We start from the raw sequence: 23,232 nt of genomic DNA, 5'->3' as shown, positions 1-23,232 counted from the left end.
GATGAACACTGGGGAGTTACACTCGATGTTGGCAAAATGACCTCCAATAAGAAAGAAACCTATAAACAAACACACAAACCTCCCAAGACACAAAAGTCCAGGGCCAGATGGCTTCCCAGGGGAATTCTATCCAGCGCTTCAAGAAGAAAGACTACCTATGCTACTAAAGCTGCTCCGAAAGATAGAAAGAGATGGAATACTTCCAAGCTCGTTCTTGGAGGCCAGCATCACCTTAACTCCAAAACCCAAGACCCCAAAAGGGGACAATGCTGGACCGATGTCCCTGATTAAGGCGGACGCACACCTTCTCCACAAGATATGAGCCAACAGGATCCGACGGGACATGATTAAGAAGTTACTCACCACGACCCAGTGGGGTTAATCGCCAGGGTGCAAGGCTGCTTCAGCACTCGGAGAACACTCGATGGGCTTCATCAGATCTGCAAGAGAGAAAACAAGAACCAGATGATCCTCTCAAGAGACGCAGAGGAAGCATTTGACAAAATACGGCATCCATGGCAGATCCAAACCCTTCAGAGTACAGGGATAGAGGGAACGTCCCTCAGCATCTTCAAATCCATCTACGAAAAGCCCGTGGCAAATTATCATCCACAATGTGGAAACACTGGGAGCCTTTCTTCGAACATCAGGAACGAGAGACAGGGATGTCCACCCTCACCACGTCTTCTCAACATACTACTAGACATCTCGGCCTCAGCAATCAAGCGACAGAAAAAATAAAAGGCATTCACATTGGCAAAGAAGTAGTCAAACTTGCCCTCTTCACCGATGGCATGCATGGTACTGTACCCGGAAAACCCAAAAGACTCCACCCCAAGATCGTAGAACTCATACAGCAAATTCGGCAGCGTGGCAGGATCCTAAATCTATGCCAAGAAATCAGTCACCTCTCTATACGCCAACGATGACTCTGAAGAAAGAGAAATTAAGGAGTCGGTTCCAGTGACAACTGCACCCAAAAGCATGAGATACCCAGGAATACACCTAACCAAAGAGGTAAAGGATCTCTACCCGAAAAACCACGGAACACATCTGAAAGAAATTGAGGAGGACACTAAGAGATGGAAAACTATCCCATGCTCCTGGATTGGGAAGAATTCATTATTGGGAAAATGTCAACGTGACTGACCCAGGGCAATTTACACATTGATTGCAATCCCTATCATCAAAAATACCAAAGGCTCCCTTCAGAGAGTCGCCACAAATCATCTGAAGATTAGTGTGGAATCAGACAAGACCCCGAATGCCCAGGGCAATATTAGAAAAGAAAACCACAGCTGGCGGCATCACAACGCCGGACTTCAGGTTGTGCTACAAAGCTGTGCTCATCAAGACAGTGTGCTACTAGCAGAAAAACAGACACACGGATCAATGGGACAGAAGAGAGAAATCCAGAAGTGGACCCTCAACTCTACGGTCAGGACCATATATTCGACCAAGCAGGAGAGACCATCCACTGGAAAAAAGACAGCCTCCTCACTAAAGGCTGCTGGGAACGTTGGACAGCCACATGCAAAAGAATGAAACTGGACCATTCTCTCACACCATACACAGAGATAAAACTCAAAATGGATGAAAGATGTAAATGTGAGATGAGATTCCATCAAAACCCTAGGGGAGAACACAGGCAACGTCCTTCCCGAACTTGGCCACAGTAACTTCTTGCAAGATACACCCGTGAAGGCCAGAAAACAAAAGCAAAGATGAACTATTGGGACTTCATCGGGATGAGAAGCTTCCGCACAGCCAAAGAGACACTCAACAAAACCAACAGACAACCTCCAGAATGGGAGAAGCTACGTGCAAATGACCCGTCAGATAAAGGGCCAGCATCCACGATCTCTAAAGAACCCATTCAACTCAACAGCAGAGAAACCAACCATCCAATCCGGAAATGGGCAAAAGACACGAACCGAAATGGCACAGAGCAAGACGTCGACGTGGCCGACAAGCCCATGAGAAAATGCGCCGCATCACTGTTATTTCCATCAGGGAAACACACGTCAAAAGCACAACGAAATCCCACCTTACACCGGTGAGAATGGGGAACATTGGCCAGACAGGAAACCACAAATACTGGACAGGATGTGCAGAAAGGGGAACGATTTCAAAATTCAACAATTTCAGAGGTAGCCATATTCACCTGAAAGGGACCAAGGGGGAGGGGGGCATGCTGCCGGCCAGGCTGGGGAGCTTAGGGAGGGACCTGAGAGCGGGGAGGGGGTGGGGGGAGGAGGAACAGCCAAGGGCCTTGGGGGGCCTGGGGGGGCCCAGCAGCCCAGGCCCTCAAGCCACCGCCCCAAGGCCCTGCCCTGACATCGCAAGGTGCCTGCATCCTAACCCCTCTGAGCAGCCGCGGATGGGTTCGGCGGCACCTCCCCGAGCCCCGGTGGAGGGGCCCCACACCCTCCCTGAGCCGCTCCTGTGAGACCTGACCTGACACGTAGGAGGCCCCGCCGCCGCCCCCCTCCGAGAACAGGTGCCACCACTCCTCCCCCGCGCAGCCCTCTGCCCGGCACCCTGGCGGCCCAAAGGGTGTCCGCCGGGCTCGCCACGGGGGCGCCTCCATGCGGCCCCCAAGACTCACTGTCCCCCTCCGGTCCCTCCCAGGCACCCGCCGCGCCACCAGCGAGGGCCAGATGCCTCTCGCACAGCCACCCCGGGGCCCGTCACGCCTCCCGGGGCCCACGCTGACCTGCGCGCCGGGGGCCGAGGCCTGCAGAGCCGCTGCCGCGAGCCCGGCCACGGAGCGCGGGGAACCGCGGGGAACCGCGGGTCCTGGACTGGGGCGCGGCCGCGCAAACCTCCTGCCTTGCCCAGTCGCCGCATCTGCGCACAGCTCCTCCTGCGGCCACGCCCCGGCCCCCTTCAGTCTACGCTCGGGCTCAGGCGCCTGGGCAAGCTCCCGCCCCGCCACCCGCCACGCCCCCCGCAGACCTGCCACACAGAGGCCCTCCCCGTCCGCGGAAGCCTACAGGGGACCCGAGACCGCCTCTGCCTCCCCCCGCTAGTCTAGTCGGGGCGCCGGGGCGAGGCCTTTGCCGCCCGCGATCAGTCCCGAGGGACACCTGCTCACGGAGGCACGGAGCCTTCTCTCTGGCTCTGTGTCTCCATCCCTGTCCCTCCGTCCCGGTTCTCTGTCTCCCTCACTGTCCTCCCTCGCTCTCCCCCGGTCTGGCCCTGTCTCCCCCAGTCTCTCTGCCTCTGCCCCCACCCCCATCTCTCTCTCTCTCCCTCGCCCCCTCCCAGTCTCTGTGTCCCTCCCCAGTCTTCTTCTCTTACTGCCTATCATGGCCTTGTCCCTCGCTGTCTCTCTCTCCCTGTCTCTGTGCCTACCTTCTTGTCTCTCGGACTCTCACTTGTCTCCCTCCCTGTCTCATTCTCTCCATCCTTGTCTCTGTCTCGCTGTCTCCTCCCTCCCTGTCTCTGACTTCTCCCCTCCTGTCTCTCGTCTCCCTCCTGCACCTTGGTCTCTCCCCTCTGTCTCATCTCTCCCTCTCTGTCTCTTGGTCTGTCTGTCCCTCCCTGTCTCTGGATCCCTTCCTTCCTGTCCTGGTCTCTCCCCCATATCGATCTCTCACCCCCGTCGTCTCAGTCACTCCTCCCTGTCTCCATCTCTCTCTCCCTCCCTGTCTCTCGGTCTCCCCCTCGCTTTCTCTCCGTCTCCCTGCCCACCTCTATCTATCTCTCCCTCCCTGTCTCTGTCCATCCCTCCACTTCTGTCTCTCCTTCCCTGCCTCGGTCTCTCCATCCCTGTCTCTCGCCACCCGTCTCCATCTGTCCCTCCCTGTCTGTGTGTCTCCATCCCTGTCTCTTCTCATCCTGTCTCTCGGCCTCTCCCTCACTGTATCTCGGTCTCCCTCCATGGCTCTGGCTCTCACTCCCTGTCTCTCTGTCTCCCCCTGCCTGTCTCTCGGTCTGTCCCTCCTCTCGGTCTCTCCCTCCCTGTCTCTGGGTCTGTCCCTCCCTGTCTCTCGGTCTCCCTCCCTCTCTGTCTCTCCCACGGTGTCTAGATCTCACCCTCCTTCTCTCTGTGTCTCGGTCTCTCCCTCCCAGGCTCTCGGTGTCTCCCTACCTGTTTCCCTGCCTCTCCCTGCCTGTCTTTCTGTATCTCCCTCGCTGTCTCTGTCTCTCCATCCCTGTCTCTCTGACTCTCCTTCCCTGTGTCTGTGTCTGTCTCTCCCCGCTGCCCCATCTCAGTCTGTCCCCGCCCTGCCCCCCACCCCGTCTCCTCTCCCGCCCTCTCTCTGACTCTCGCTCCCTGTCTCGCCGACTCTCCCTTCCTGTGTCTCTGTCTCTCTTTGCGTCTCTGTGTGTCTCCCTTCGTGTCTCCCAGTCTCTCACTCCGTCTCGTTCTCTCCATCCTGTCTCTGTGTTCCCCTCTCTGTGTCTCAGTCTCCCTCCCTTTCTCTCTGACTCTTCCTCCCTGTCTCTCAGTGTATCCCTCCCGGGCTCTCGGTGTCTCTCTGTCTCTGTCTCTCTCCCTCCCTGTCTCTCTGACTCTCCTTCCATGTCTGGCTCTCTCCCTCCCTTCCTCATTCTTCCTCCTTGTCTCGGTCTCTCCCTCACCATCTCTCTGTCTCTCCCTCCCCATCCCTATCTCTCCCTCCCTGTCTGTGTCCCCCTCCTGTGTCTGTCCATCCCTCCAGTTCTGTCTCTCCTTCCCTCTCCACGTTAATGAAACAAAGGATGAGAACCGTAGGATTCTCTCAATAGATGCAGAAAAAGCATTTGACCAAATAGACCATCCTTTCATGATGGAAACCTTCTGCTGGGTACGCATACTGGGAAAAAAACCTCAATTATCATAAAACCCATGTACAAACGACCCAGAGAGGGAACGTGCTCTTCATTGGGAAAAACCTGGAGCTTTTCCCTTAAGGTCAGGAACACGACAGGGTGTCCACCCTCAACACTCTCGTTCGGCAGAATAGTAGTGGTCCTCGCTTTCCCAGCGACATTCCGAAACAGAAAAAAAAGGCATCCGGATCGGCAAAGAAGTCAAACTCTCACTCTTCACAGAGGACATGACACTCTATGTGGGAAACCTCACACAATCACTAGACTAGATCGTACGTAAGGGATCTATCCAACAAGACGACCTAACTAACGATCGTGGGTATCTATGCCCTGAATGTGGGAGTTGCCACGGATATCAATCAATCGCTAAGCAAAGTTAAGACATACTTAGATAATAATACCCTTTTACTTGGAGACTCGAATACGGCGCTTTCTGCAATTGACAGGTCTTCCAGGCACAGCATCTCCAAAGAAACAAGAGCACTAAAGGATACAGTGGACCAGGTGGATCTCACAGATATTTACAGAACTTTACATGCAAATGCAACTGAATTCACATTCTTCTCAATTGCACGTGGAACTTTGTCCAGAAGAGACCACATACTGGGTCACAAATCAGGTCATAATCGATACCAAAACTTTGGGATCGTCCCCTGCATATTTTCAGCCCATAATGCTCTGAAACTAGAGCTCAACCACAAGAAGTTTGCAAGGATTTCAAACACGTGCAGGTTAAGGACCATCCTGCTAAAAGGTGAAAGGGTCAACCAGGACATAGAGAAGAATTAAGAAAATTCACGGAAACCAATGAGAACGAAGATACGACCAACCGTTCAGAATCTCTGGGATACAGCAAAAGCGGTCCCAAATAGGGGAAAGACATCGCAATACAAGCATCAATCCAAACACTGGAAAGAACTCAAATACGAAAACTAACCTGGCACCTAAAGGAGCTGGAGAAGGACCAGCAAATGAAACCTTCACCCAGCAGAAGACGACGGTTAATAAAAATTCGAGCAGAACTCAATGAAATAGAGAGCAGAAGAACTGAGGAAACACATCCACAAAACCAGGTGGTGGACCTCTGAAAGAACCAAAGAGAGAGAAAAACCATGAAGCCAGCCTTATTAAAAGAAGAGAGAAAAGACTCCAATTAACAAAAACACGAATGAGAAAGGAGAGATCACCACCACCACGTAGGAAATACAAGCGATCTGAAAAACTCATCCTGAGCAGCTATACGCCAATAAATTGGGCAATCGAGAAGAAACGAACGCATTTCCGGAAAACCACAAACTACCAAAAACGGAACAGGAAGACACAGAAAACCCCAACAGGTCAATATCCAGGGAGGAAATTAAAGCAGTCATCATCAAAGACCTCCCAGGACACAAAAGTCTAGGGCCGGGTGGCTTCCTGAAACACTGTGGAACACGTCGGAAAGAAACTGAGGAAGACACAAAGAGATGGAAAAGGGTTCCACGCTCCTGGGTTGGAAGAATTGATATTGGGGAAAATGTCAACGTGACCCAGGGCAATATACACAACTAATGCAATCCCTGTCAGAAATAGCACGGACTCTCTTCAGAGAGCTGGAGCAAGTCCTCTGAAGGCTGGTGTGGAATGCGAAAAGACCCCGAACGGCCACGGGAAGAGTCGCCAAGAAAACCACTGCGGGGGCAGCACAATGCCGGATTTCACGTTGTGCCACGAAGCTGTGACGGGCAAGACAGTGGGATACTGGCACAAAAACAGACACGCCGATCAATGGAACAGAAGAGAGCATCCAGAGGTGGACCCTCAACTCTATGGGCAACTAATATTCAGCCAGGCAGGAAAGACCATGCACGGGGAAAAAGAAAAGACAGTCTCTTCAATAAATGCTGCTGGGAACACTGGACAGCCACACGCAGAAGAATGAAACTGGACCATTCCTCTCACACCATACACAAGGATAAACTCAAAATGGATGAAGGATCTCAATTTTGCAAGACAAGAGTCCATCAAAATCCTAGGGCAGGACAAAGGCAACAACACCCTTCTTGAACTGGGCCACAGCAACTTCGTAGAAATGACATCAGCCACGAAGGCCAGAGAAACAAGAGCGAAGAAAAGGATTGCTGGGACTTCACCAAGATGAGCAGGTTCCACACAGCAAAAGAAACACCCGACAAAACTCAAAGCCAACCCACAGAGTGGGAGAAGACATGTGCAAATGACCCTGTCAGGTAAAGGGCCAGTATCCAAGATCTCTGAAGAACTTCTGCAACTCCACAGCAAAGAGACCAACGATCCAATCCGGAAGACGGGCAAGAGACATGAATGGAAATGTCACAGAGGAAGACTAGGCATGGCCGACAAGCACGTGAGACAATGCTCCGCATCACTGGCCGTCAGGGAGATATGGGTCAAAAGCACCACGAGATCCCACCTGACACACCAGCGACTGCGGTGAACGTTAACAAGATAGGAAACAGCGAAGGTCGGCGAGGATGTGGCGAAAAGGGAACCCTCTTGCACTGCTGGTGGGAATGTGACCTGATGCAGCCACGCCTGGAAAACCGTGTGCAGGTGCCTCAGAGAGGTAACAACGGATCTGCCCTGCGATCCAGCATGGGGGTGCACTGGTGGAGATGTACCCCAAAGATACAGATGCGGGGAAACACCGGGACACGTGCACCCTGAGGTTTCGAGTTGCAATGCCCACGATAGCCACACTGCGGAAGGAGCCTCGGTGCCCATCGAAAGATGAATGGATAAGGAGGGCGAGTGGTCTCTGTACACGATGGAAGATTACTCAGCCATCAGAAACGACAAACACCCACCATTTGCTTCGATGTGGATGGAACCAGAGGGTATTATGGCTGAGTCAAAGAAAAAGAAGGCAGTCGGCGAAGGACAAACATTCTATGGTCTCGTTCTTTTGGGGAGTATGAAAAAAATAGTGAAAGGGAACAGAGGAGAAAGAAGAAAAAAATGAGTGGGAGATGGCAGAAAAGGAGACAGAACAGGAGAGACTCCTAACCCTGGGAAATGAACAAGGGGTGGAAGAAAGGGAGGAACGCGGGGGGCGGGGTTGACTGGGTGACGGGCACAGAGGGGGGCACTTGATGCGATGAACACTGGGGGAGTTACACTCGATGTTGGCAAAATGACCTCCAATAAGAAAGAAACCTATAACAAACACACAAACCTCCCAAGACACAAAAGTCCAGGGCCAGATGGCTTCCCAGGGGAATTCTATCCAGCGCTTCAAGAAGAAAGACTACCTATGCTACTAAAGCTGCTCCGAAAGATAGAAAGAGATGGAATACTTCCAAGCTCGTTCTTGGAGGCCAGCATCACCTTAACTCCAAAACCCAAGACCCCAAAAGGGGACAATGCTGGACCGATGTCCCTGATTAAGGCGGACGCACACCTTCTCCACAAGATATGAGCCAACAGGATCCGACGGGACATGATTAAGAAGTTACTCACCACGACCCAGTGGGGTTAATCGCCAGGGTGCAAGGCTGCTTCAGCACTCGGAGAACACTCGATGGGCTTCATCAGATCTGCAAGAGAGAAAACAAGAACCAGATGATCCTCTCAAGAGACGCAGAGGAAGCATTTGACAAAATACGGCATCCATGGCAGATCCAAACCCTTCAGAGTACAGGGATAGAGGGAACGTCCCTCAGCATCTTCAAATCCATCTACGAAAAGCCCGTGGCAAATTATCATCCACAATGTGGAAACACTGGGAGCCTTTCTTCGAACATCAGGAACGAGAGACAGGGATGTCCACCCTCACCACGTCTTCTCAACATACTACTAGACATCTCGGCCTCAGCAATCAAGCGACAGAAAAAATAAAAGGCATTCACATTGGCAAAGAAGTAGTCAAACTTGCCCTCTTCACCGATGGCATGCATGGTACTGTACCCGGAAAACCCAAAAGACTCCACCCCAAGATCGTAGAACTCATACAGCAAATTCGGCAGCGTGGCAGGATCCTAAATCTATGCCAAGAAATCAGTCACCTCTCTATACGCCAACGATGACTCTGAAGAAAGAGAAATTAAGGAGTCGGTTCCAGTGACAACTGCACCCAAAAGCATGAGATACCCAGGAATACACCTAACCAAAGAGGTAAAGGATCTCTACCCGAAAAACCACGGAACACATCTGAAAGAAATTGAGGAGGACACTAAGAGATGGAAAACTATCCCATGCTCCTGGATTGGAAGAATTCATATATTGGGAAAATGTCAACGTGACTGACCCAGGGCAATTTACACATTGATTGCAATCCCTATCATCAAAAATACCAAAGGCTCCCTTCAGAGAGTCGCCACAAATCATCTGAAGATTAGTGTGGAATCAGACAAGACCCCGAATGCCCAGGGCAATATTAGAAAAGAAAACCACAGCTGGCGGCATCACAACGCCGGACTTCAGGTTGTGCTACAAGCTGTGCTCATCAAGACAGTGTGCTACTAGCAGAAAAACAGACACACGGATCAATGGGACAGAAGAGAGAAATCCAGAAGTGGACCCTCAACTCTACGGTCAGGACCATATATTCGACCAAGCAGGAGAGACCATCCACTGGAAAAAAGACAGCCTCCTCACTAAAGGCTGCTGGGAACGTTGGACAGCCACATGCAAAAGAATGAAACTGGACCATTCTCTCACACCATACACAGAGATAAAACTCAAAATGGATGAAAGATGTAAATGTGAGATGAGATTCCTCAAAACCCTAGGGGAGAACACAGGCAACGTCCTTCCCGAACTTGGCCACAGTAACTTCTTGCAAGATACACCCGTGAAGGCCAGAAAACAAAAGCAAAGATGAACTATTGGGACTTCATCGGGATGAGAAGCTTCCGCACAGCCAAAGAGACACTCAACAAAACCAACAGACAACCTCCAGAAATCTCGGTCTCCTCCATGTAATCCGTATCTCGGTCTCCCTCCATGGCTCTGGCTCTCACTGAAACCTCACTGTATCTCGGTCTCCCTCCATGGCTCTGGCTCTCACTCCCTGTCTCTCTGTCTCCCCCTGCCTGTCTCTCGGTCTGTCCCTCCCGGTCTCTCGGTCTCTCCCTCCCTGTCTCTGGGTCTGTCCCTCCCTGTCTCGGTCTCCCTCCCTCTCTGTCTCTCCCACGTTGTCTAGATCTCACCCTCTTTCTCTCTGTGTCTCGGTCTCTCCCTCCCAGGCTCTCGGTGTCTCCCTACCTGTTTCCCTGCCTCTCCCTGCCTGTCTTTCTGTATCTCCCTCGCTGTCTCTGTCTCTCCATCCCTGTCTCTCTGACTCTCCTTCCCTGTGTCTGTGTCTGTCTCTCCCCGCTGCCCCATCTCAGTCTGTCCCCGCCCTGCCCCCCACCCCGTCTCCTCTCCCGCCCTCTCTCTGACTCTCGCTCCCTGTCTCGCCGACTCTCCCTTCCTGTGTCTCTCTCTCTTTGCGTCTCTGTCTCTCTGCCAGTCTCTGTGTGTCTCCCTTCGTGTCTCCCAGTCTCTCACTCCGTCTCGTTCTCTCCATCCTGTCTCTGTGTTCCCCTCTCTGTGTCTCAGTCTCCCTCCCTTTCTCTCTGACTCTTCCTCCCTGTCTCTCAGTGTATCCCTCCCGGGCTCTCGGTTGCTCTCATGTCTGCTCCCTGTCTCTCTGACTCTCCTTCCATGTGGCTCATCACGTCTCCCTCACATCTCCTCCCCATCCCTATCTTCCCTCCCTGTCTTGTCCCCTCCCTGTGTCTGTCCATCCCTCCAGTTCTGTCTCTCCTTCCCTCTCCACGTTAATGAAACAAAGGATGAGAACCGTAGGATTCTCTCAATAGATGCAGAAAAAGCATTTGACCAAATAGACCATCCTTTCATGATGGAAACCTTCTGCTGGGTACGCATACTGGGAAAAAAACCTCAATTATCATAAAACCCAGGTACAAACACCCAGAGACGAACGTGCTCTTCATTGGGAAAAACCTGGAGCTTTTCCCTTAAGGTCAGGAACACGACAGGGTGTCCACCCTCAACACTCTCGTTCGGCAGAATAGTAGTGGTCCTCGCTTTCCCAGCGACATTCCGAAACAGAAAAAAAAGGCATCCGGATCGGCAAAGAAGTCAAACTCTCACTCTTCACAGAGGACATGACACTCTATGTGGGAAACCTCACACAATCACTAGACTAGATCGTACGTAAGGGATCTATCCAACAAGACGACCTAACTAACGATCGTGGGTATCTATGCCCTGAATGTGGGAGTTGCCACGGATATCAATCAATCGCTAAGCAAAGTTAAGACATACTTAGATAATAATACCCTTTTACTTGGAGACTCGAATACGGCGCTTTCTGCAATTGACAGGTCTTCCAGGCACAGCATCTCCAAAGAAACAAGAGCACTAAAGGATACAGTGGACCAGGTGGATCTCACAGATATTTACAGAACTTTACATGCAAATGCAACTGAATTCACATTCTTCTCAATTGCACGTGGAACTTGTCCAGAAGAGACCACATACTGGGTCACAAATCAGGTCATAATCGATACCAAAACTTTGGGATCGTCCCCTGCATATTTTCAGCCCATAATGCTCTGAAACTAGAGCTCAACCACAAGAAGTTTGCAAGGATTTCAAACACGTGCAGGTTAAGGACCATCCTGCTAAAAGGTGAAAGGGTCAACCAGGACATAGAGAAGAATTAAGAAAATTCACGGAAACCAATGAGAACGAAGATACGAAACCGTTCAGAATCTCTGGGATACAGCAAAAGCGGTCCCAAATAGGGGAAAGACATCGCAATACAAGCATCGATCAAAACACTGAAAGAACTCAAACACGAAAAACTAACCTGGCACCTAAAGGAGCTGGAGAAGGACCAGCAAATGAAACCTTCACCCCAGCAGAAGACGACGGTTAATAAAAATTCGAGCAGAACTCAATGAAATAGAGAGCAGAAGAACTGAGGAAACACATCCACAAAACCAGGTGGTGGACCTCTGAAAGAACCAATAAGAGAGAGAAAAACCATGAAGCCAGCCTTATTAAAAGAAGAGAGAAAAGACTCCAATTAACAAAAACACGAATGAGAAAGGAGAGATCACCACCACCACGTAGGAAATACAAGCGATCTGAAAAAACTCATCCTGAGCAGCTATACGCCAATAAATTGGGCAATCGAGAAGAAACGAACGCATTCCGGAAAACCACAAACTACCAAAAACGGAACAGGAAGACACAGAGAAAACCCCAACAGGTCAATATCCAGGGAGGAAATTAAAGCAGTCATCATCATCAAAGACCTCCCAGGACACAAAAGTCTAGGGCCGGGTGGCTTCCTGAAACACTGTGGAACACGTCGGAAAGAAACTGAGGAAGACACAAAGAGATGGAAAAGGGTTCCACGCTCCTGGGTTGGAAGAATTGATATTGGGGAAAATGTCAACGTGACCCAGGGCAATATACACAACTAATGCAATCCCTGTCAGAAATAGCACGGACTCTCTTCAGAGAGCTGGAGCAAGTCCTCTGAAGGCTGGTGTGGAATGCGAAAAGACCCCGAACGGCCACGGGAAGAGTCGCCAAGAAAAACCACTGCGGGGGCAGCACAATGCCGGATTTCACGTTGTGCCACGAAGCTGTGACGGGCAAGACAGTGGGATACTGGCACAAAAACAGACACGCGATCAATGGAACAGAAGAGAGCATCCAGAGGTGGACCCTCAACTCTATGGGCAACTAATATTCAGCCAGGCAGGAAAGACCATGCACGGGGAAAAAGAAAAGACAGTCTCTTCATAAATGCTGCTGGGAACACTGGACAGCCACACGCAGAAGAATGAAACTGGACCATTCCTCTCACACCATACACAAGGATAAACTCAAAATGGATGAAGGATCTCAATTTTGCAAGACAAGAGTCCATCAAAATCCTAGGGCAGGACAAAGGCAACAACACCCTTCTTGAACTGGGCCACAGCAACTTCGTAGAAATGACATCAGCCACGAAGGCCAGAGAGAAACAAGAGCGAAGAAAAGGATTGCTGGGACTTCACCAAGATGAGCAGGTTCCACACAGCAAAAGAAACACCCGACAAAACTCAAAGCCAACCCACAGAGTGGGAGAAGACATGTGCAAATGACCCTGTCAGGTAAAGGGCCAGTATCCAAGATCTCTGAAGAACTTCGGCAACTCCACAGCAAAGAGACCAACGATCCAATCCGGAAGACGGGCAAGAGACATGAATGGAAATGTCACAGAGGAAGACTAGGCATGGCCGACAAGCACGTGAGACAATGCTCCGCATCACTGGCCGTCAGGGAGATATGGGTCAAAAGCACCACGAGATCCCACCTGACACACCAGCGACTGCGGTGAACGTTAACAAGATAGGAAAAGCGAAGGTCGGCGAGGATGTGGCGAAAAGGGAACCCTCTTGCACTGCTGGTGGGAATGTGACCTGATGCAGCCACGCCTGGAAAACCGTGTGCAGGTGCAGAGAGAGGTAACAACGGATCTGCCCTGCGATCCAGCATGGGGGTGCACTGGTGGAGATGTACCCCAAAGATACAGATGCGGGGAAACACCGGGACACGTGCACCCTGAGGTTTCGAGTTGCAATGCCCACGATAGCCACACGCGGAAGGAGCCTCGGTGCCCATCGAAAGATGAATGGATAAGGAGGGCGAGTGGTCTCTGTACACGATGGAAGATTACTCAGCCATCAGAAACGACAAACACCCACCATTTGCTTCGATGTGGATGGAACCAGAGGGTATTATGGCTGAGTCAAAGAAAAAGAAGGCAGTCGGCGAAGGACAAACATTCTATGGTCTCGTTCTTTTGGGGAGTATGAAAAAAATAGTGAAAGGGAACAGAGGAGAAAGAAGAAAAAAATGAGTGGGAGATGGCAGAAAAGGAGACAGAACAGGAGAGACTCCTAACCCTGGGGGAAATGAAAAAGGGGTGGAAGAAAGGGAGGAACGCGGGGGGCGGGGTTGATGGGTGACGGGCACAGAGGGGGGCACTTGATGCGATGAACACTGGGGGAGTTACACTCGATGTTGGCAAAATGACCTCCAATAAGAAAGAAACCTATAAACAAAACAACAAACCTCCCAAGACACAAAAGTCCAGGGCCAGATGGCTTCCCAGGGGAATTCTATCCAGCGCTTCAAGAAGAAAGACTACCTATGCTACTAAAGCTGCTCCGAAAGATAGAAAGAGATGGAATACTTCCAAGCTCGTTCTTGGAGGCCAGCATCACCTTAACTCCAAAACCCAAGACCCCAAAAGGGGACAATGCTGGACCGATGTCCCTGATTAAGGCGGACGCACACCTTCTCCACAAGATATGAGCCAACAGGATCCGACGGGACATGATTAAGAAGTTACTCACCACGACCCAGTGGGGTTAATCGCCAGGGTGCAAGGCTGCTTCAGCACTCGGAGAACACTCGATGGGCTTCATCAGATCTGCAAAGAGAGAAAACAAGAACCAGATGATCCTCTCAAGAGACGCAGAGGAAGCATTTGACAAAATACGGCATCCATGGCAGATCCAAACCCTTCAGAGTACAGGGATAGAGGGAACGTCCTCAGCATCTTCAAATCCATCTACGAAAAGCCCGTGGCAAATTATCATCCACAATGTGGAAACACTGGGAGCCTTTCTTCGAACATCAGGAACGAGAGACAGGGATGTCCACCCTCACCACGTCTTCTCAACATACTACTAGACATCTCGGCCTCAGCAATCAAGCGACAGAAAAAATAAAAGGCATTCACATTGGCAAAGAAGTAGTCAAACTTGCCCTCTTCACCGATGGCATGCATGGTACTGTACCCGGAAAACCCAAAAGACTCCACCCCAAGATCGTAGAACTCATACAGCAAATTCGGCGGCAGCGTGGCAGGATCCTAAATCTATGCCAAGAAATCAGTCACCTCTCTATACGCCAACGATGACTCTGAAGAAAAGAGAAATTAAGGAGTCGGTTCCAGTGACAACTGCACCCAAAAGCATGAGATACCCAGGAATACACCTAACCAAAGAGGTAAAGGATCTCTACCCGAAAAACCACGGAACACATCTGAAAGAAATTGAGGAGGACACTAAGAGATGGAAAACTATCCCTGCTCCTGGATTGGAAGAATTCATATATTGGGAAAATGTCAACGTGACTGACCCAGGGCAATTTACACATTGATTGCAATCCCTATCATCAAAAATACCAAAGGCTCCCTTCAGAGAGTTGCCACAAATCATCTGAAGATTAGTGTGGAATCAGACAAGACCCCGAATGCCCAGGGCAATATTAGAAAAGAAAACCACAGCTGGCGGCATCACAACGCCGGACTTCAGGTTGTGCTACAAGCTGTGCTCATCAAGACAGTGTGCTACTAGCAGAAAAACAGACACACGGATCAATGGGACAGAAGAGAGAAATCCAGAAGTGGACCCTCAACTCTACGGTCAGGACCATATATTCGACCAAGCAGGAGAGACCATCCACTGGAAAAAAGACAGCCTCCTCACTAAAGGCTGCTGGGAACGTTGGACAGCCACATGCAAAAGAATGAAACTGGACCATTCTCTCACACCATACACAGAGATAAAACTCAAAATGGATGATGAAAGATGTAAATGTGAGATGAGATTCCCTCAAAACCCTAGGGGAGAACACAGGCAACGTCCTTCCCGAACTTGGCCACAGTAACTTCTTGCAAGATACACCGTGAAGGCCAGAAAACAAAAGCAAAGATGAACTATTGGGACTTCATCGGGATGAGAAGCTTCCGCACAGCCAAGAGACACCAACAAAACCAAGAGACAACCTCCAGAATGGGAGAAGCTATGTGCAAATGACCGTCAGATAAAGGCCAGCATCCACGATCTCTCAAAGAACCCATTCAACTCAACAGCAGAGAAACCAACCATCCAATCCGGAAATGGGCAAAAGACACGAACCGAAATGGCACAGAGCAAGACGTCGACGTGGCCGACAAGCCCATGAGAAAATGCGCCGCATCACTGTTATTTCCATCAGGGAAACACACGTCAAAAGCACAACGAAATCCCACTTACACCGGTGAGAATGGGGAACATTGGCCAGACAGGAAACCACAAATACTGGACAGGATGTGCAGAAAAAGGGGAACGATTTAAAAAACAATTTCAGAGGTCAACAGAGGAAAGGGAGGAGGGGGCGAGGGGGGAGGGGGGCAGGTGGGGCAGGCTTAGGGAGGGACCTGAGGCGGGGAGGGGGGGGGGGGAGGAGGAGCCAGCCAAGGGCCTTGGGGGGGGGGGGGGCCCAGCAGCCCAGGCCCTCAAGCCACCGCCCCAAGGCCCTGCCCTGACATCGCAAGGTGCCTGCATCCTAACCCCTCTGAGCAGCGCGGATGGGGTTGCGGCGGCCGGCCCCGGTGGAGCGGTGGAGGGGCCCCACACCTCCCTGAGCCGCTCCTGTGAGACCTGACCTGACACGTAGGAGGCCCCGCCGCCGCCCCCCCTCGAGAACAGGTTGCCACACTCCTCCCCCGCGCAGCCCTCTGCCGGCACCCTGGCGGCCCAAAGGGTGTCACGGGGCTCGCCACGGGGGCGCCTCCATGCGGCCCCCAAGACTCACTGTCCCCCTCCGGTCCCTCCAGGCACCGCCGCGCACCAGCGAGGGCCAGATGCCTCTCGCACCACACCCCGGGGCCCGTCACGCCTCCGGGGCCCACGCTGACTGCGACCTGCGGCCGGGGGCGGGCGAGGCCGGAGCGCTGCCGCTGAGCCGCGGAGCGCGGGGAACGGGGGAAGGGCGCGGGCCTGGGACTGGGGGCGGCGGCCACGCGCAACCTCCTGCCGTGCCCAGTCGGCATCTGCGCACAGCTCCTCCTGCGGCCACGCCCCGGCCCCTTCAGGTCACGCTCGGGCTCAGGCGCCTGGGCAAGCTCCCGCCCCGCCCCCGCCCCCCCCCGCAGACCTGCCACACAGAGGCCCGCCCTCCGCGGAGCCTACAGGGGACCCGAGACCGCCTCTGCCTCCCCCCGCTAGTCTAGTGGGCGCCGGGGCCGAGGCCTTGGCCCCGGCTCAGTCCCGAGGGACACCTGCTCACGGAGGCACGGAGCCTCTCTCTGGCTCTGTGTCTCCATCCCTGTCCCTCCGTCCCGGTCTCTGTCTCTCCCTCACTGTCTCCCTCGCTCTCCCTCCCGGTCTGGCCCTGTCTCCCTCCCAGTCTCTCTGCCTCTGCCCCCACCCCCATCTCTCTCTCTCCCTCGCCCTCCCAGTCTCTGTGTCCCTCCCAGTCTTTCTTCTCTTACTGCCTATCATGGCCTGTCCCTCGCTGTCTCTCTCTCCCTCTCTGTGCCTACCTTCTTGTCTCTCGGACTCTCACTTGTCTCCCTCCCTGTCTCATTCTCTCCATCCTGTCTCTGTCTCGCTGTCTCCTCCCTCCCTGTCTCTGACTCTCCCCTCCTGTCTCTCGGTCTCCCTCCCTGCACCTTGGTCTCTCCCCTCTGTCTCATCTCTCCCTCTCTGTCTCTTGGTCTGTCTGTCCCTCCCTGTCTCTGGATCCTTCCTTCCCTGTCCTGTGTCTCTCCCCCATCTCGATCTCTCACCCCCGTCGTCTCAGTCACTCCTCCCTGTCTCCATCTCTCTCCCTCCCTGTCTCTCGGTCTCCCCCTCGCTTTCTCTCCGTCTCCCTGCCCACCTCTATCTATCTCTCCCTCCCTGTCTCTGTCCATCCCTCCACTTCTGTCTCTCCTTCCCTGCCTCGGTCTCTCCATCCCTGTCTCTCGCCACCCGTCTCCATCTGTCCCTCCCTGTCTGTGTGTCTCCATCCCTGTCTCTCTCTCATCCTGTCTCTCGGCCTCTCCCTCACTGTATCTCGGTCTCCCTCCATGGCTCTGGCTCTCACTCCCTGTCTCTCTGTCTCCCCCTGCCTGTCTCTCGGTCTCCCTCCCTGTCTCTGGGTCTGTCCCTCCCTGTCTCTCGGTCTCCCTCCCTCTCTGTCTCTCCCACGGTGTCTAGATCTCACCCTCCTTCTCTCTGTGTCTCGGTCTCTCCCTCCCAGGCTCTCGGTGTCTCCCTACCTGTTTCCCTGCCTCTCCCTGCCTGTCTTTCTGTATCTCCCTCGCTGTCTCTGTCTCTCCATCCCTGTCTCTCTGACTCTCCTTCCCTGTGTTGTGTCTGTCTCTCCCCGCTGCCCCATCTCAGTCTGTCCCCGCCCTGCCCCCCACCCCGTCTCCTCTCCCGCCCTCTCTCTGACTCTCGCTCCCTGTCTCGCCGACTCTCCCTTCCTGTGTCTCTGTCTCTCTTTGCGTCTCTGTCTCTCTGCCAGTCTCTGTGTGTCTCCCTTCGTGTCTCCCAGTCTCTCACTCCGTCTCGTTCTCTCCATCCTGTCTCTGTGTTCCCCTCTCTGTGTCTCAGTCTCCCTCCCTTTCTCTCTGACTCTTCCTCCCTGTCTCTCAGTGTATCCCTCCCGGGCTCTCGGTGTCTCTCTGTCTCTGTCTCTCCCTCCCTGTCTCTCTGACTCTCCTTCCATGTCTGGCTCTCTCCCTCCCTTCCTCATTCTTCCTCCTTGTCTCGGTCTCTCCCTCACCATCTCGTCTCTCCCTCCCCATCCCTATCTCTCCCTCCCTGTCTGTGTCCCCCTCCCTGTGTCTGTCCATCCCTCCAGTTCTGTCTCTCCTTCCCTCTCCACGTTAATGAAACAAAGGATGAGAACCGTAGGATTCTCTCAATAGATGCAGAAAAAGCATTTGACCAAATAGACCATCCTTTCATGATGGAAACCTTCTGCTGGGTACGCATACTGGGAAAAAAACCTCAATTATCATAAAACCCATGTACAAACGACCCAGAGAGGGAACGTGCTCTTCATTGGGAAAAACCTGGAGCTTTTCCCTTAAGGTCAGGAACACGACAGGGTGTCCACCCTCAACACTCTCGTTCGGCAGAATAGTAGTGGTCCTCGCTTTCCCAGCGACATTCCGAAACAGAAAAAAAGGCATCCGGATCGGCAAAGAAGTCAAACTCTCACTCTTCACAGAGGACATGACACTCTATGTGGGAAACCTCACACAATCACTAGACTAGATCGTACGTAAGGGATCTATCCAACAAGACGACCTAACGATCGTGGGTATCTATGCCCTGAATGTGGGAGTTGCCACGGATATCAATCAATCGCTAAGCAAAGTTAAGACATACTTAGATAATAATACCCTTTTACTTGGAGACTCGAATACGGCGCTTTCTGCAATTGACAGGTCTTCCAGGCACAGCATCTCCAAAGAAACAAGAGCACTAAAGGATACAGTGGACCAGGTGGATCTCACAGATATTTACAGAACTTTACATGCAAATGCAACTGAATTCACATTCTTCTCAATTGCACGTGGAACTTTGTCCAGAAGAGACCACATACTGGGTCACAAATCAGGTCATAATCGATACCAAAACTTTGGGATCGTCCCCTGCATATTTTCAGCCCATAATGCTCTGAAACTAGAGCTCAACCACAAGAAGTTTGCAAGGATTTCAAACACGTGCAGGTTAAGGACCATCCTGCTAAAAGGTGAAAGGGTCAACCAGGACATCAGAGAAGAATTAAGAAAATTCACGGAAACCAATGAGAACGAAGATACAACCAACCGTTCAGAATCTCTGGGATACAGCAAAAGCGGTCCCAAATAGGGGAAAGACATCGCAATACAAGCATCAATCCAAACACTGGAAAGAACTCAAATACGAAAACTAACCTGGCACCTAAAGGAGCTGGAGAAGGACCAGCAAATGAAACCTTCACCCAGCAGAAGACGACGGTTAATAAAAATTCGAGCAGAACTCAATGAAATAGAGAGCAGAAGAACTGAGGAAACACATCCACAAAACCAGGTGGTGGACCTCTGAAAGAACCAATAAGAGAGAGAAAAACCATGAAGCCAGCCTTATTAAAAGAAGAGAGAAAAGACTCCAATTAACAAAAACACGAATGAGAAAGGAGAGATCACCACCACCACGTAGGAAATACAAGCGATCTGAAAAACTCATCCTGAGCAGCTATACGCCAATAAATTGGGCAATCGAGAAGAAACGAACGCATTTCCGGAAAACCACAAACTACCAAAAACGGAACAGGAAGACACAGAAAACCCCAACAGGTCAATATCCAGGGAGGAAATTAAAGCAGTCATCATCAAAGACCTCCCAGGACACAAAAGTCTAGGGCCGGGTGGCTTCCTGAAACACTGTGGAACACGTCGGAAAGAAACTGAGGAAGACACAAAGAGATGGAAAAGGGTTCCACGCTCCTGGGTTGGAAGAATTGATATTGGGGAAAATGTCAACGTGACCCAGGGCAATATACACAACTAATGCAATCCCTGTCAGAAATAGCACGGACTCTCTTCAGAGAGCTGGAGCAAGTCCTCTGAAGGCTGGTGTGGAATGCGAAAAGACCCCGAACGGCCACGGGAAGAGTCGCCAAGAAAACCACTGCGGGGGCAGCACAATGCCGGATTTCACGTTGTGCCACGAAGCTGTGACGGGCAAGACAGTGGGATACTGGCACAAAAACAGACACGCCGATCAATGGAACAGAAGAGAGCATCCAGAGGTGGACCCTCAACTCTATGGGCAACTAATATTCAGCCAGGCAGGAAAGACCATGCACGGGGAAAAAGAAAAGACAGTCTCTTCAATAAATGCTGCTGGGAACACTGGACAGCCACACGCAGAAGAATGAAACTGGACCATTCCTCTCACACCATACACAAGGATAAACTCAAAATGGATGAAGGATCTCAATTTTGCAAGACAAGAGTCCATCAAAATCCTAGGGCAGGACAAAGGCAACAACACCCTTCTTGAACTGGGCCACAGCAACTTCGTAGAAATGACATCAGCCACGAAGGCCAGAGAAACAAGAGCGAAGAAAAGGATTGCTGGGACTTCACCAAGATGAGCAGGTTCCACACAGCAAAAGAAACACCCGACAAAACTCAAAGCCAACCCACAGAGTGGGAGAAGACATGTGCAAATGACCCTGTCAGGTAAAGGGCCAGTATCCAAGATCTCTGAAGAACTTCTGCAACTCCACAGCAAAGAGACCAACGATCCAATCCGGAAGACGGGCAAGAGACATGAATGGAAATGTCACAGAGGAAGACTAGGCATGGCCGACAAGCACGTGAGACAATGCTCCGCATCACTGGCCGTCAGGGAGATATGGGTCAAAAGCACCACGAGATCCCACCTGACACACCAGCGACTGCGGTGAACGTTAACAAGATAGGAAACAGCGAAGGTCGGCGAGGATGTGGCGAAAAGGGAACCCTCTTGCACTGCTGGTGGGAATGTGACCTGATGCAGCCACGCCTGGAAAACCGTGTGCAGGTGCCTCAGAGAGGTAACAACGGATCTGCCCTGCGATCCAGCATGGGGGTGCACTGGTGGAGATGTACCCCAAAGATACAGATGCGGGGAAACACCGGGACACGTGCACCCTGAGGTTTCGAGTTGCAATGCCCACGATAGCCACACTGCGGAAGGAGCCTCGGTGCCCATCGAAAGATGAATGGATAAGGAGGGCGAGTGGTCTCTGTACACGATGGAAGATTACTCAGCCATCAGAAACGACAAACACCCACCATTTGCTTCGATGTGGATGGAACCAGAGGGTATTATGGCTGAGTCAAAGAAAAAGAAGGCAGTCGGCGAAGGACAAACATTCTATGGTCTCGTTCTTTTGGGGAGTATGAAAAAAATAGTGAAAGGGAACAGGGAAAGAAGAAAAAAAATGAGTGGGAGATGGCAGAAAAGGAGACAGAACAGGAGAGACTCCTAACCCTGGGAAATGAACAAGGGGTGGAAGAAAGGGAGGAACGCGGGGGGGGGGTTGACTGGGTGACGGGCACAGAGGGGGGCACTTGATGCGATGAACACTGGGGGAGTTACACTCGATGTTGGCAAAATGACCTCCAATAAGAAAGAAACCTATAAACAAACACACAAACCTCCCAAGACACAAAAGTCCAGGGCCAGATGGCTTCCCAGGGGAATTCTATCCAGCGCTTCAAGAAGAAAGACTACCTATGCTACTAAAGCTGCTCCGAAAGATAGAAAGAGATGGAATACTTCCAAGCTCGTTCTTGGAGGCCAGCATCACCTTAACTCCAAAACCCAAGACCCCAAAAGGGGACAATGCTGGACCGATGTCCCTGATTAAGGCGGACGCACACCTTCTCCACAAGATATGAGCCAACAGGATCCGACGGGACATGATTAAGAAGTTACTCACCACGACCCAGTGGGGTTAATCGCCAGGGTGCAAGGCTGCTTCAGCACTCGGAGAACACTCGATGGGCTTCATCAGATCTGCAAGAGAGAAAACAAGAACCAGATGATCCTCTCAAGAGACGCAGAGGAAGCATTTGACAAAATACGGCATCCATGGCAGATCCAAACCCTTCAGAGTACAGGGATAGAGGGAACGTCCCTCAGCATCTTCAAATCCATCTACGAAAAGCCCGTGGCAAATTATCATCCACAATGTGGAAACACTGGGAGCCTTTCTTCGAACATCAGGAACGAGAGACAGGGATGTCCACCCTCACCACGTCTTCTCAACATACTACTAGACATCTCGGCCTCAGCAATCAAGCGACAGAAAAAATAAAAGGCATTCACATTGGCAAAGAAGTAGTCAAACTTGCCCTCTTCACCGATGGCATGCATGGTACTGTACCCGGAAAACCCAAAAGACTCCACCCCAAGATCGTAGAACTCATACAGCAAATTCGGCAGCGTGGCAGGATCCTAAATCTATGCCAAGAAATCAGTCACCTCTCTATACGCCAACGATGACTCTGAAGAAAGAGAAATTAAGGAGTCGGTTCCAGTGACAACTGCACCCAAAAGCATGAGATACCCAGGAATACACCTAACCAAAGAGGTAAAGGATCTCTACCCGAAAAACCACGGAACACATCTGAAAGAAATTGAGGAGGACACTAAGAGATGGAAAACTATCCCATGCTCCTGGATTGGAAGAATTCATATATTGGGAAAATGTCAACGTGACTGACCCAGGGCAATTTACACATTGATTGCAATCCCTATCATCAAAAATACCAAAGGCTCCCTTCAGAGAGTCGCCACAAATCATCTGAAGATTAGTGTGGAATCAGACAAGACCCCGAATGCCCAGGGCAATATTAGAAAAGAAAACCACAGCTGGCGGCATCACAACGCCGGACTTCAGGTTGTGCTACAAGCTGTGCTCATCAAGACAGTGTGCTACTAGCAGAAAAACAGACACACGGATCAATGGGACAGAAGAGAGAAATCCAGAAGTGGACCCTCAACTCTACGGTCAGGACCATATATTCGACCAAGCAGGAGAGACCATCCACTGGAAAAAAGACAGCCTCCT

At 51.6% G+C, this 23,232-nt stretch overlaps 1 long non-coding RNA gene across 1 annotated transcript; it reads right to left on the bottom strand.

The window, feature by feature from the left end:
• Positions 1–135: 135 nt before the first annotated feature.
• Positions 136–22,743, bottom strand: LOC119878192. Its single transcript, XR_005386684.1, has 4 exons — positions 22,099–22,743; positions 14,208–14,284; positions 8,299–8,375; positions 136–440 (listed from the first exon to the last, which is right to left on the bottom strand). It is a non-coding gene; the product is annotated as an uncharacterized LOC119878192 (long non-coding RNA).
• Between the last annotated feature and the right edge of the window lie 489 nt (positions 22,744–23,232).

This window comes from Canis lupus, unplaced genomic scaffold (assembly GCF_011100685.1).
Source record: "Canis lupus familiaris isolate Mischka breed German Shepherd unplaced genomic scaffold, alternate assembly UU_Cfam_GSD_1.0 chrUn_S1174H1347, whole genome shotgun sequence".
Lineage (NCBI taxonomy): Eukaryota > Metazoa > Chordata > Mammalia > Carnivora > Canidae > Canis > Canis lupus.
Note: the sequence above shows the minus strand (reverse complement) of the source record. Positions and strands in the feature narration are given on the sequence as shown.